Here is a 16,793-nt window from a genome sequence, read left to right as displayed (position 1 = left end):
TAACACATAGACATAATATTTAGATGCAAAAACTCTAAGAAAGTGAAAAATACATAAGTACACAAACACACAAGCGTGCAAACAAATAAGACCTAATTATTACATTGGGAACCCTAACTACAATCTAAAAGGGGGATTTTGAAAATAACAAACCTATCTATTACACTTATCTAATTAATTATATTTTGACAAAAATAAAATCTATCTATTATATGGCTTAACTAAATACATTTCTTGAACAACTATCTATTACAATTTGGCATTTAAATGCCTCCCAAATAATCATAAAAAATTAAATAAAATAAATGAAAGCTAAAAAATGAATAAAAGAAAAGAAAAGGCACTTAAAATATACAATCACACAAAAAATACATATGGGCATATAAAAAGAACTTAAAAGACAATAGAGGGTACCTCCCTTGAAACAATGGTTAAATGATGTAGAGTTTGCCCTATTTATATTCCATAACCAACAAAATGGTCAAGACACCAATTTAATTAATTATTTTAAAAATATATAAATATATAACAAATTCACTTTATTATTTTAAAGAAATATGAATAAACATAAAATTTCTAAAATTTACTAATTAAATACATTTAAATGAAGCATAGTTAACAATTAAAGAAGATAAACAATTATAATTAAGAAATCAAAACCATTAATCAATTGTAAAAATTGAAAAGTTTTTGGGGTCAAATTATAATTTTAAAAAGGGTCAAAATTGAATAAAATATAAAATTTAGGGACCAAAATAGAATTAAAGTAAGGATCTAATTGAAAGAAATTTAAAATTTTAGGGTCACAGCCAAATTACTTGAAAGATCAGGGACTTAATTGCAACATTTGTTTTTCTGATTTCTCAAAAAATAAACTTTGGGCCATTTTTATATTATTTCTTGGGCCGTAGACCCTCTTCGGCCCAAAGAAAAAATTGAAGAAAAGACTGGACCAACTACTAAATCGAAACTAAAAGAAATGTTGGGCTAAAGTATTAGACCCCATGTCTAATTTCTAAACCCAAAAATACATCCAATTTACACTCTAATGGTTCAAACCTAATAAAACAAAACAGAACTAATTGAAGCCAAAATAGAAGAAAAGAAATCAAGAAACTTCCGGTGAGTCTGAGGTTTTCGGCGGGTCAATCCATCGGAAACTGGAAAAATTTAGGCGAACTTGGTTGGAATCTCGCCGGAACCCCATTTTTCAAACTTTAAAACTTGGATCTTTTTATATACACGAAACTCATGACATTATAGATTCAAATAAACATCAAACAAGATCCCAAAAACCAAATATCCTAAAAAAAAATAGATCCAATTTTCTTGAATATAAACTCTCATAAATACACTCAAATCTCTTGCATGAACATCGAATAGGGTAAGGAAAAGTCATGGGAATACCTGACGATGATTTCGAATCAGATTAGAATAAGAAAAACGCGAGGGAAGCAAATTTGTTGAAACTTCAAGCAAAATTGCAGCAAGCACAATGATGGCATGGCAGCAATTTTGGGGCTGAATTCTAGGACTTTCTAGATTTTTTTGTAAAAAGTTTTTTAAATAAAACTTGCTCTCCTAACCTTCTAGATTGTTCAGAAATCGAAAACTTCTCAAATAAAACTATATTGAAGAAGGAAATTAGGTCGAAATAGGGCTGAAGAATCAACCTTTTCCGGAAAAATGTTACAGGAAAATTTCCTTTCCTCTCCTCTATTTTTTCTTTCTTTTTGTTGTCTCTGTCTTTTTGCCGTTTTTTCTTACCCTCCTCTCCTCCTAGAGACTATCTTAATGGGATATAATTCGAACCCAATTAAATGACAAGTTGGTGAGATATATTTAAGTCCAATTAAATAACAGATTGGTAGGATAAAATTCAAACCTAATTAAATGACAGATTGGTGGGATAAAATCTAAACCCAATTAAGTAACATATTGGTGAGATAAAATTCAAAATCCAATTAAATGACAGATTGATGGGATAAAATTCAAATTCATTTAAATGACAGATTGGTGAGATAAAATTCAAACTCAATTAAGTAACAGACTGGTGGAATAAAATCCAAACCCAATTAAATGATAGATTAGTGAAATAAAATTCGAATCCAATTAAATAACAGATTGGTGGGATAAATCTAAGTCCAATTAAATGACAGATTGGTGGGATAAAATTCAAATCTAATTAAATAACCAAATGGTGAGATGAAATTTGAACCAAATTAAATGACAGATTGGTGGGATAACATTTGAATTTAATTAAATGACAGATTGGTAGGATAAAACTGGAACCTAATTAAATTACAGATTGGTAATATAAAATTCAAGATCAATTAAATAACATATTAGTGGGATAAAATTTAAACTCAATTAAATGACAGATTGGTGGGATAAAATTTGGGATAAAATTTGAACCCAATTAAATAACAGATTGGTAGGATAAAATTTGAACCCAATTAAATAACAGATTTGTAGGATAAAATCCCAACCAAATTAAATAATAGATTGGTGGGATAAAATTTGAATCTAATTAAATAACAAATTGATGGGATAAAACTCAACTCCAATTAAATAACAGATTGATGAGATAAAATTCGAATCCAATTAAATGACAGATTTGTGGTATAAAATCCTAATCCAATAAAATGATAAATTGGTGGAATAAAATTTGAATCCAATTAAATGATAGATTGGTAGGATAACATCCAAGCCAATTAAACGAAAGATTTGTGGGATAAAACTCGAATCTAATTAAACAACAGATCGATGGAATAAAATCCGAATCCAATTAAATAACAGATAAAATGAAAATGCGTTCCAATTAAATAAAAAGACGTGGAGTGCTTTTGCTATTTTTCTAAACAAATATTAATTATACTTATAAAATTAGATATCACTTTTAGAAAAAATTTGTCCAAGTGTAAATCAAATTTAACTAAAATAGGTGCTGTTATTTCTCTCCATTTGAGAGGGTATGAATAATAGTCGTGTAATCCAACCTGTAAAAAGAGAGCAAAAACAATTACGACGAAATATAATGCCACCACCGTGTGATCTCTCGAGTTTTGAGAACCATGTAAACATGAATTTTTAGATGTCGAGAAAATGTCCCGTTTAGAACTGTTGTGCAGCCTGTTACAGATCTTTTAGTATCTGTGCTTAGTCAGCCATGCTGTATACCATGAGACATACACGCCTATTTATCTATTATGATAAATTACGAGAATTGTCTTTTGGTAAAATTCAATGAAAAGCATATAAAGTTTTAGACAAGATTATTTCATGCAATGACATGAAATAGAATAAAAATGATGTTCAACCAGAAAATATCCTTTATTAAGTTCATGAAAAATGATTTAGACACTCTAAATGAATTAAATACAAATTTGAATTGCTAGTCTATGAGAAAAATGTCACATTTTACACCTTCTGATATCACCTTCCAGGAATTCAGTATTGCCAAAAGAAACTTAATATGAAGAGAAACCAAAATGAATATAGTCACCAGCTATTCAATCTTCTACTTTCTGCTTTCTATTCATGGTTCTCTATGTGTTTCGAAACCCTGCCTTAGTACCCTTTTGTGTTTTCACTAAGGTTGCCTCCACCCATTTTTTTTATTTTTTTGTTTTCTTTTTTTCTTCTTTTTTTTCTTTTTTCTTTTTCTCCTTTTTTTTCTCTTTTTTTTTTTTTGAAAAGGTGCCCTTTTGAATTTTTGCCTAATGGACAGCTTTGATCACCAGCCTATATTCAATTTAGAAATATGTTTCAAGATCGATGGTATCAGTGAGATAATCCTTCCCTTTCAAAATTGATGAATGTATATTTACATTATTTGCCATTTGATTAAGAAATTTTCTATTAAAAATACTATAAAAGGTGAAAGTCAGAAGGTTTTTGGCTTTTATAATGGGGTCAGGTGGGGTGTTAAAACGTTAAGGTTTAAAAGCAGATCTTTAAAACAGTTAAAATAATTATAAGATCGCATCCTACAAAAATTTTGGCGCAATGTAGGGCTATTAAAACTCAAAAAATTGCCTCAGTTTAATTTTTGACTGGGTTTTCTTCTCTCTTTCCTTTATTTTGTATATTTTTGCTCTTTTTGTTTGTTTTTTTTTTTTTAGAAAAACTCAATGAACAATAAAACCTATCCTAATGTGGGTTTGCAATCTTCAGGGGGGTGCCAAATGAAAGAGTAGGTCAATCTAAAAGTTCAGAACGAAAAATTATGGATAAAGTATTTAATTGAAAAGGAAGAAGACCCGCCCTTTTAATCCATCCTATGCAAGTTCAAAAAGAAAATTTGCATAATCAAATGAAAAACTTCTTGCATATATCTGAATTAATTGGTTGAGAAAAACCTATCCGTCTATCTCTATGAGAATGAGCACTTCTCCGGGCAATACATTCTTGACAATGAAAGATTCCTGCCAATTTGGGAAAAATTTTTCCTTGGTTTCATCTTGAATTGGAAGAATTCCCTTCAGGATCTTGTCTCTCTTTTCGAATAGGTGAGGTTTGACTTTCTTGTCATAAGTACGAGCCATTCGCCTTTGATAACATTGTCCATGATAAATAGCATTTAACCGCTATTTAACCCATTCAACTTTCTCCAACTAGGTTTTCATTAAAACGTTCAAGGATGGGATCTCAACCTCAGTGGATAATACCACTTCCATTCCATACATGAGAGAGTAAGGCGTTGCCTTAGTAGAAATCCTGATTGCAATCCAATAAATCATTAATGCATGAGGTAACTTTTCATACCAATCTCGATGTCTTTTCATTATTTTGTGAATAATTTTTTTTAGGTTTTTGTTTACGGCCTCCACAACTCCGCACACCTGAGACCTGCAAATAGCAGAATTTTGGTGTTTGATCTTGAATTATTCATATAATTCATCTATCATATCATTATTGAGATTTTTTGCATTGTCAGTGACCAGCGTTTTTGGCACTCCAAAACGACAAATAATGTGATTTCTCAAAAAATCTGCTACTACCTTCTTGATTACATGCTTGTAAAATGTTACTTCAACTCATTTGGTAAAATACTTGATTGCCACCAGAATGAATCGATGCTCATTTAAAACAGGCAGATCAATAGCTCCAATCACGTCCATTCCCTATATTGAGCATGACCAAGAAGTAGTCATACTATATAGTTCTGTTGAAGAAGCGCGTATAACATCACCATGCATATGACACTTGATGCATTTTTTGACATAATCTACATAGTCATGCTCTATAGTGAGTCAGAAATATTCCGTTCTCATGATTTTCTTAACCAATAAATGCCTATTCATGTGTGGTCCACATGCGCCGCTGTACACTTTTTTTGTCATGTAATCAGCTTCCTTTTCATCAATACATCTTAAAAGATCCAAATTTGATGTCTTCTTATATAACATTTCTTCATTCAAGAAGAATTTTGACGATATTCTACGTAGAAAACTTTTGGTAGCTACATCGGTACCTAGAGAATAAGATCCTGTCTTTATGAATTCTTTAGTATCACTATATCAGAGACGACCATCAGAAGATTTTTTCACAATCAGACAATGCGCCGACCTTTCCTGAAATTGAATCTGTATAGGTTTAATTATCAACTCATCTGGATGTCGAATTATGAAAGACAAGGTGGCTAAAGTATCAGTGAAAACATTGTGAATGCGAGAAATATGGCTGAATTCAAAATTACTGAACTTATCAGTCAAATTGAGCAGACTATAATAATATGGCATAATTTTTGAATTTCAAGTTACCCACTGTTTGAGTATTTGATACATAAGTAAGTCAGAATCACTGAACACTATTAAATCTTTGATCTCCATTTTTAACGTCATTTTTAATCCAAAAATGCAAGTCTCATAATCAACCATGTTGTTGGTGCAGAAAAATTACAACTTAGTCGTAGCAGGATAGTGATTTTCCTCCAGTGATACAAGAATAACTCTTATTCCAATCTCAAAAGAATTCGAAATGCCGTCAAAGAATAGTCTCCATACAGGGTATTGTTCACTCATATCTTTTAGTGTGGCAACGAACAAAATCTTTTCATCCAAAAAATAGGTGTGTAATGGCTGTATTGTCTTTTGATTACTTTTTGAGTTGTGAAAACAATATCGAATTCAGAGAGAATCATCTGCGACTTTGCCATACGTCCTATTGGCATCGACATTCTTAATAAATATTTCAAAGGGTTAGAACGAAAAATGAGATAAGCAATGTGATTGAGCAAGTAGTACATCAATTTTTGAGTTGTCCAAACTAAAGCACAATAGCTCCTCTCAAGAAAAGAATAATTGATCTCGTATGTTGTGAATTTCTTACTGAGGTAATAGATGGCTTGTTCCTTCTTCTCCAAGTCAACATGTTGTTCCAAAACACATCCTACAATCTTATCAAATACAGACAAATACATAATTAAATGTCACCCTGATTTGGGTGGCACTAAAATCGGAGGGTTCAACAAGTATCTTTAATTTTATCAAAAATATATTAACATTCTTCATTCCAGTACATTAATGCATTTTTCTTTAATAATTTAAACAAATACTCATATGTAGAAGCCAATGCGTGATAAATCTATCAATAAAATTTATCTTTTCTAAAAAAATTTTCACATCCTTCTAAGTTTTCGGAACAGACAGTTTTCAAATTGTTTTGATCTTTACAGGAGCTATTTTTATCCCTTTTTTACTGACAATAAACTCTAACAATTCACTAATAGAAGCTCTAAAAGCACATTTTACAGGATTTAATTTCAAATTATATTTTCTCAAACTTTCAAGCAGTTTCTTTAAATTGACCAAATAATATTCAACTTTCTTGACTTTGTTTATAATATTATCCATATAAATATCCATCTCCTTGTGAATCATATTATAGAATAAGATGGTTATGATTCGTTGATAAGTGGTTCCGATATTTTTCAAATCAAAAGATATCACCGGATAGCATAATGTTTCCCATGGAGTGATGAAAGCAATCTTCTCCCTATCCTCTTCTATCATTAGAATCTGATGATACCCGGTGAAATAATCACCAAATGACTCAATTTCATATCCAATAGTATTGTCCAAAAAAGTATGAAAATTTGACAAAAGAAAATCGACTTTTAGACTAGCCTTATTGAGGTCCTATAATCAACACATACTCGCATTTCTCTACTCTTCTTTAAAACAGGTACCAAATTTGAAATCTAAATGGGATAATGAGATATCATGATAATTCTAACATTGAATTATTTCTCAATCCATTTCCTTATTTTGAGATTTTTATCTGGTTTGAATTTGTGAGACTTTAGATTTACTGTTGAAAAGTTTGGATCAGTTAGCAATTTATTGTAAGAATCGAAGACAATATAAGGGGGGTGAATTAGGTTATTTAAAATCTAATCAAGTTATGAGACACTTTTTGGCTAGATATAAAATTTACCCTATTTTCTAGATAACTACACAATGAACAATTGATCAAGAAAGCAAGATTGCTCAGGAGTAGAAGAGATAATCAATTTATGTTTGCAAGATAGTAAGTAAAAAGGAAAGAATAGCAAAACCAATATTTCCAAGCTCCTCTTGAGTTTGAGTATCACTTTATAGAACAAGACTCTTCAAGTGGATCAAATACAACCAATTTTTGTGTACAAAGGAATGATCACTTCCTCCTTGCCCCAAACTATACTTGGTCAAGTTAAAAAGTTTTAGTATCACTCGGATAACCCTCACAAAAATACACTATTGAAGTATTTATCTTACACAAGAAGAGCTTACGCAAAATTCACACAAAACAAGAGTACAAATCTTCTTTGAATAGCATTTTCTCACTAAAATCACTCTAAATCTTTTGTAGTCTTAACATGCAAAAGTGGTTTGAAAGTGGTTGACCATACTCTATTTATATGAGACCAAAAAGTTTCTCTATTAATGCTTCCAATGGATAGAAGGCAGTTGAAGAGTCAACTAGCCGTTGGTAGTGCCGGACGTCCGGTAGACCTATTTCTTGTATCCGACAGCAGACAGTGAGGTCAAGAAATTTACTTCAATTCTTTCGGACGTCCGGTACCTTCAATGTTTGCATACGAAAGTAGATAGTGAAGCTGAGAATTCTTCTTCAATCCTTTCGGACATTCATTGCTTCCAATGTTTTGCGTCTGAAGTGTTTCAATGTTTGTCGGACATTCGGTGCTCTAATGTTGTGCGCCCAATCGAAGTCAGTGATCTTAGAAGGATTGACTTAATTTCTTCGGACGTCCGGTGGTGAGTTCTTCATGCGTCCGAAGTTGCGCAATGATTATCGAACGTCCAATCCAGTTTTCTCGAGCGTCCGACAGCTTTCATTACTCTTTGCCTCTTTTACTTGAATTTAATCTTTGAACCTGATTTGCTTCATTAATGAAAAGATCTTTGAGGAGATATTAGTAACATCAATTTATTTTATAGACATCAAAAGTTAGGGACTAAGATTAACAATCTCCCTCTTTTTGATGATGACAAAACAATGGATGGAGGAAAAAAAATAGTTGAGTCGAAACTCCCCCTCATATAATGCATCCAAAAAGTTTGTAAGTACACATTCCCCCTCACACATATACCAGATTACACTTCCTAGCAATCCAGATTAACATCCATTTCTCCCTCTTTTTATCATCATTAGATAATTTGAACAACTAATATCAGAAATCAAATCCAGTAACCAATCCCAGAAATCCAACATCAATGTCATCAATAACATATTGATGATCCAGCATTGTCAATAACACCCATCATAATAAATAACAGTAATCAATTTCAGAGATGCAATTAGATATACCAGCGTCCAATATAATATACCCAAACAGCAGAAATACAGTTGACAGTCACAGAGAATTAATACCAGAATTCAACAATCACGGGTATACTAATCATCCAGTACTCATTTGCCAAAAACAAACATTATTAACCAGATAAGAGTTAACCAACAGAGTAACCAGAATAAACAAAGTAACCAGAAACCATCAAGGTTATATATCGCAACATAAGAGTTAACCAAATAAACTACAAACCAACAGAGTTATCCAAATAACCATAATTCTGAGTACGGAGTATTTGAATTGTCAAAAAACAAAAAATGCAAATGTCTACTATGAAGTGCCATTCTAAAATGAAGTGTAAGTGCCTAAAGGTGTCTAAATGATGATTTTGGACGATTCAGGCCTCCTCCTTGCTTGGCGAAACTGAGCAGGATCCACTTCTTTTTCTTCAGTTTCCTCATTATCATCACTGTCTTCAGTTGTTGGAGCCTTGCCCTTATCTTGTGGCTGAGAACTGGAAGCATGAACTTCTGGAGTGGATTCAGTATCTGGAGTGGATTCAGTATGTGGAGTGTGCTCAGTTGGTTCAGTCCTCGGCTCCTTTTGATGCATATTCTCATCTTCTTGAGGAATAGGAGGCACAAGCAAGTTTCTTTTGTCAATGAAGGTAGCTTGTTGCTCAGGTGACATGGTCATCATCAGACCATCTTTGAGAAAGAGAATATGCTGTTTGAGATCCTCAAACAAGGAGATGACCTCAGAGTTAGATGAAGAAGGCAGAGTGGATGATTTTCTAGAATGGATAGTAAAGAGTAAAACAAATTTAGACTAATCTCGAGGAGTTTTAAGGGTGATAGGAGTTTCATGGTGACTTTTTGTCCTAAACTCCAAAATAGACTCTTTGTAGCACCATTTACCATAAAAAAATCTCAGATTTTTCCTTTCAAAATAAGTTTTTGAAAAGATGGTGGATGCACTCGGTTTTGGTGACACTCCAGTGAAAAGAATCTTAAAGTGAGCAAAGATTGGAGTTAGAAATTTTTCATAGGAAGTTTTCCTACGGCTACCAGTGCTGATTTTAAATAAAAACTTGCACATAACAAAGCCAAAGTCAATTCTAATCTTTTCAAGAAAACAATAAAACAAGTAAAGCTCCATTTTGTTGGCATCAGTCCTATGACCATCAGTAGGAACCAATATATTTGAAATTGTTGAAAAGATGATCAAATTTTGAGAACTGAGATCCTCCAATTTTGCCTCAGCAGGAGTGTTAAAGTGTGTTTGAAAATAGGTCATGAGTTTTGCAACATGAAATTGATGATAGGCAGAAGGAAACTTTTTATAAGAGAAAAAGTTTGCAATTTTTTCTTTAAAATCATCCTCAATTTTGGTCTTTAAAATATCATTAACAATGTCAGAATTAAAAGCAATATCGACTGAATTGACTCGAGAAACAAGATCAGTGTGTGAGTTATCCTTCCTAAGATTGGCAAAGAATTGGTAAAGCATATCAGGATAGTAAGTATTGAAAATTGTCAAAATGTGAGTCCATTTTTTAAATTCAAAAAACTTAATAACTGGTTCAAGGTCAAGCTTACAGAATTGGTAGGGGATAATGGTCCTCTGAGTGATGAACCCTTTCTGTGAAATCCATTCAAACCTCTCCCTGGCATCGTCATCAATGAATTTGGGTAATGGAGTAGATTCTTTTTCAGTTTGAGCCTCAAGTTGCTTTCTGGCAGGGCGTTTCCTCTTTCCACTGCATTGAGCAGATGGTACACCAGTCTGTATATCAGTCCTTGTCCTTGGTAATTTCCTTGTGGAAGGCTTAGAAGTTTACTGTCTCGCAATAGTTTGCTCAGCAGTTTGCTATTCCTCAGTTTTCTCAACAGAAGGCTCAGTGATTTACAGTTCCTCAGTTTGAGCAGTCCGTTTCTTTCTGGCAGATTGTGTCATTTTTTCACCACGTGCCTTAGTTCCTTTTGTGGGTGATTTTGTGGTGGAATGTTCGACAATCTCAATGTCTTCATCCCTTAGTCTGGTGTGTGCCCGGCACTAGCAGATCCTTCTCTTACTCTAACCATGATGATATGCAGGATGTTTTTATTGCATAGTATGATACGAATGTGTATGATATGGACTTAGAGTATGGTATAGACTACAATGTATACTTGAATTGTGCAAAGAGAGTGAATTTTGAGTGATTAGGGTTTCGGCTGAAAATTGGAATTTGTGGGGTGCTGGCAGTTAGAGGAAGTTATAAAGGCTAATGGACACGCAAAAGGAATGTAATGGTATTGGACAGACCAATTTTTTGAAATTTGTTCAGAAGAGAGATGAATTTTTAAAATTTGAAAGTGGGAGAAGAGGAAGGGTTGCGTCCGAGACAGCAGTTAAAAAATGAATTGAATGAATGAGAGAACTGCTTTATAATGCATATCTTTAGTGTGTCGGACGGCCGAACGAAGAGAGGCATCCGACACACCCGTCCGAACCAAAATTTTTCTGAAAAAATGACCAAGAACACTATCGGACGTCTGATAAAGTGTGACCAAAGAATTTTTTAAAGAATCTTTTCTAAAACGCCCAATTTTGTTCTAAAAAATATAAATTGGTCCAGTGATAAGACTTTTGTAAGAATATCAACAATTTGATCTTTTGAGCAAACATATTATAAATAAATTTCACCATTTTGAACAAGATCACAAATGAAATGATGTTTTATGTTTATATGCTTTGTCCTAGAATGTTGAATGGGATTTTTTGTCAAATTTATGGCACTTGTATTATCACAGAACACAGGCACACAATCATACTCCAATCCAAAATCATTTAAGATACTTTTCATCCACATGAATTGAGCACAACACGCACCGGCGACAATATATTCCGCTTCGGCCGTAGACAAAGACATAGCATTTTGTTTCTTACTAAGCTAAGACACTAGACAATTACCAAGAAAGTGACATGTATCACTTATACTTTTTTTTTAATCTATCTTACATCCACCAAAATCAGCATCTGAGAAATCACATAAAGGAAATTCACGACATCTTGGATACCAAAAATCATAGTTCAAAGTTCCTTTCAAGTATCTAAAGATTCTTTTCACAGCAATCAAGTGAGATTCTTTTGGACAAGATTGGAAACGGGCACACAAGCAAACAGCAAACATAATATCAGGTGTACTTGCAGTTAAATAAAGTAAACTGCCTATCATACCTCTATACTTCTTTTTATTAACATTTACGCTTTCTTCATCCTTGTCAAGTTTGGTAGATATGCACATTGGTGTTCCAACTTACTTTGAATCCTCAATTCCAAATCTTTTGAGCAGTTTCTTAGTGTATTTAGTTTGATTGATGAACGTAGCTTCTTAAGTTTGAACCACTTGTAGCCCAAGGAAGAAATTCAATTCTCCCATCATATTCATTTCAAACTCTTTTTCCATAATAGTGAAAAAAAAATCCTTGCACAAACACTCATTAGTAGCATCAAAAATAATATTATCAACATATATTGGTACAATTAGGAGATCATTGGAACTTTGTTTAGTAAAAAGAGTGGTGTTCACAATGCCTCTTTTAAAATCATTCTCAATTAAAAAACCACTTAACCGTTCATACCAAACTCTTGGAACTTGTTTTAATCCATACAAAGCTTTTGAAAGGTTAAGCACATGATTTGAAAATGTTTCATTCTCAAAACCGGGAGGTTGGTCAATATAAACCTCTTGATTAATAAAACCATTTAAAAAAGTACTTTTAATATCCATTTGAAATAATTTAAAATTCTTAAAATATGCAAATGCAAAAAACATTCTAATTGACTCTAGTCTAGTTACAGGGGCAAATGTTTCATCAAAGTTTATTTTTTCTTCTTGAGCATATCCCTTAACTACAAGTCTAATCTTATTTCTCATAACTTCACCTTTGTCATTCATTTTATTTCTAAAAACCCATTTTGTACCAATAATAGGATTATTCTGAGGTCTTTAAACTAGTGTCCAAATCTTACTCCTTTCAAATTGATTTAGTTTCTCTTCCATGGCCATAATACAGTTTTCATCTTTCAAGATATCAACAATATTTTTAGGTTCAAAATTATCTATCAATTTCTTAGTGGAGGAGCGAGTTCTAACCTTCTCGGATGGATCACCAATGATAAACTCCTTGGAATAATTTTGAGCAAACTTCCAAACTCTTGAAAGATACCTAGGTGTATCATCATCTTTGTCATTTTCTTTCAAAGTTTGATTATCCTTTGAATTGTCTTCCAGTGGAGCATTGTCTTGATCATGAATTGTGAATTTCTTGAGTCCCTCCTGAACACCTACATCATCATTCTCACAACAACTCTTAAAAATATCATTATTAGATTCATCAAATGTGATATGTATGGCTTCCTCTATGACAAGAGTCCTTCTATTATAGACTTTAAAACCTCTTTTGCTTTCACAATAACTCAAGAAGATTCTTTCATCAGATTTCTTATCAAAATTTTCAATGTGTTCCTTGATATTTAAAATAAAATATTTGCAACCAAAAATTTTGAAATATTCAATAATTGGATTTTTATTAAACATTAACTTATAAGAGGTTTTGTTTAAAATTGATTTCAAAAGAACTCTATTCATAACATTACAAGTAGTATTTATAGCTTCGACCAAAAAATATTTTGGCAAATTGCATTCACTTAACATGGCTCTCACGGTTTTTTAAAGAGTTTTATTTTTTCTTTCAGCAACACCATTTTGTTGTGGAGTTCTTGCAATAGAAAATTCATGAGTGATTCCATTATGATCACACAATTTCAAAAAATCACAAAATTTAAATTTCGGGCCATTGTCACTTCTAATTTTAATAATTTTCAACCCAATCAGATTTTGAACTTTTGCAAATAAGGAAACAAAATTTTTGAAAGCATCATCTTTGTGGGCAAGAAACATCACCCAAGTGTATCTAGAATAATCATCAACAATAACCAAACAATATCTTTTACCACCCAATCTAGTAATTTGGGTAGGACCAAACAAATTAAGATGTAAAAGTTTCAAAAGTTTTGAAGTAGAAACGCATTTTTTGGATTTAAAAGAAACTTTTACTTGCTTTCCAAATTGATAAGTATCACAAATTTTGTCCTTTTCAAAATTAATTTTTGACAAAGCTCAAACAAGTTTTTTTTTGAAAATTTCTTTTAACAAATCCATGTTGAAATGACAAGACCTGCTATGCCACAACCAAGGGTCTTCATCTCAACTTTAAGACATTTAAAACTAGATGAATCAACATTTTCGAGAATAACTACGTAGATGTCATTTTTCCTTTTTTCCTTGAAGATAATATTAAATTTAGAGTAAAAAACAAGACACTCATACTTTTTGAATAACACAAACAGATTTCTATCACATAATTGACTAACACTTAAAAATTATAGCTCAGATTATTAACAAGAAGGACATTATAAATAAAAGTTTGACCATTCTTACCAACATCTCCTATTCTAACTATTTTGGTTTTGTTATCATCCCAAAACGTTACTTTTCCACTTGATTTTGACTTGAGATTGATGAATTGTGATGGATCACCGGTCATATGCCTTGAACATCCACTATCAATGAACCATTTTGATTCCTTAATAATGTTCACCAAATTCACCTACACCAAAGTTCACAAGATAATATTTGATACCATTTACTTTTGGATTCTTGAGAATTAGCATTATGTCTAACTATCCACATGCATTTCATGTTATTTCTAATATTCTTCCTGACATAGCAATTACTCTTTCTGTGACCAATTTGGCAATAAAAGTTACACATAGTCAGCGAATTACTTGTATGAACAGGTTTAACAAATCTAACTTGCTTTCTCCTATAAATGGTAAATTCGTTTGCACTAGAATTCAGCGTTTTCTTATGAATGCCAAAATAAGATATTGAATCGTTCCTTTGAAAATAGTTTTATTTCTTGTATTGAAGCAAATCATTTAGACAATCCATTCTATTTTTCAAGTTACTTTGTTACTTTTTAAACAAATCATAAAGTTTTATTTTTCTATCAAGTTCAAAAAGTAAACTAGTTTCATTCTTTTTGAAGTGATCATTTTCATCTTTCAGATTCTTGTTTTGTTGAAAAGGTTTGCACTGTCTTGAATAAGAAAATTGATCTTTTGTTTTAGTTGCTTGTTTTTAACACAGGATTCTTTCAAACTAGCATGCAGTCTCTCAATAAAGGAATTAACATCTTCATCAGATTCATCATCACTATTAAGTTGAGAGTTGCAAGTAGTTACCTCATCATTACCAATGGCCATGAAAGCCATTTGAGCAGATTCTTCTTCCTCTTCAACATTACCGTTCGAGTTGCAATCATTCCAGGTAATTTGAAAGTTGTTGAATCTAGGTTTTCGTTCAACATTTCCTTCTCTCTTCTTCTTCATTGGGCACTCATTCATGTAATGTCCCAGTTGGCTGCACTTAAAACACTTGTCAGCTTGTTTTTTATTAGCCTCTTACTTTCCTTTGTTTCTTGCAATGTTGAATTGATTTGAAGATGAATTGATGGGTCCTCCCTTTCTGAATCTTCTCTTATTGAGGATTCTTTTGAAACTTCTTGTGATAAGAGCAAGATCATTGTCATTAACTTCTGCATCATCTCCATCCAAGGAGGCCGAGTCATATTCATTTTCAAATGCTTTTAGAGCAATACTCTTTCTCACCTTTGCATCCTCTTTTTCTTGTACCTTGGACTTAAGTTTCAGCTCATAAGAGATTAGAGAATTAATAAGAAATTCAATAGGCATAAAATTTTTAGGTGATTTGAAAGTTGTTGAATCTAGATTTTCGTTCAATATTTCTTTCTCTCTCCTTCTTCATTGGGTACTCATTCATGTAGTGTCTCAATTGACCGCACTCAAAGCACTTGTCAACTTATTTTTTACTAGCCTCTTGCTTTCCTTTGTTTCTTGCAATGTTGAACTGATTTGAAGATGAATTGCTGGATCCTCCTTTTCTAAATCTACTCTTGTTGAGGATTCTTTTGAAACTTCTTATGATAAGAGCAAGATCATTGTCGTCAACTTCCACATCATCTCCATCTAAGGAGGTCGAGTCATCTTTATCTTGAAATGCTTTTAGAGCAATGTTCCTTCTTACCTTTGCATCCTTTTCTTTTTATACCTTGGACTTAAGTTTCAACTCATAAGAGGTTAGAGAATTAATAAGAGATTCAATAGGCATAGAATTTCCTAGTGATTTGAAAGTTGTTGAATCTAGGTTTTCGTTCAACATTTCTTTCTTTCTTCTTCTTCATTGGGTACTCATTCATGTAGTGTCTCAATTGGCCGCACTCAAAGCACTTGTCAACTTATTTTTACTAGCCCATTGCTTTCCTTTGTTTCTTGCAATGTTGAACTGATTTGAAGATGAATTGCTGGATCCTCCTTTTTTGAATCTACTCTTGTTGAGGATTCTTTTGAAACTTCTTATGATAAGAGCAAGATCATTGTCGTCAACTTTCACATCATCTCCATCTAAGGAGGTCGAGTCATCTTTATCTTGAAATGCTTTTAGAGCAATGTTCCTTCTCACCTTTGCATCCTTTTCTTTTTATACCTTGGATTTAAGTTTCAACTCATAAGAGGTTAGAGAATTAATAAGAGATTCAATAGGCATAGAATTTCCTAGTGATTTGAAAGTTGTTGAATCTAGGTTTTCGTTCAACATTTCCTTCTTTCTTCTTCTTCATTGGGCACTCATTCATGTAATGTCCCAATTGGCCGCACTCAAAACACTTGTCAGTTTGCTTTTTATTAGCCTCTTGCTTTCCTTTGTTTCTTGCAATGTTGAATTGATTTGAAGATGAATTGTTGGGTCCTCCCTTTCTGGATCTTCTCTTGTTGAGAATTCTTTTGAAACTTCTTGTGATAAGAGCAAGATCATTGTCGTCAACTTTCGCATCATCTCCATCCAAGAAGGCCGAGTCATCTTCATCTTGAT

The sequence above is a fragment of the Coffea arabica genome, chromosome 5e (genome assembly GCF_036785885.1).
Source record: "Coffea arabica cultivar ET-39 chromosome 5e, Coffea Arabica ET-39 HiFi, whole genome shotgun sequence".
In the NCBI taxonomy this organism is placed as follows: Eukaryota; Viridiplantae; Streptophyta; class Magnoliopsida; order Gentianales; family Rubiaceae; genus Coffea; species Coffea arabica.
This window is presented reverse-complemented; position numbering follows the sequence as displayed.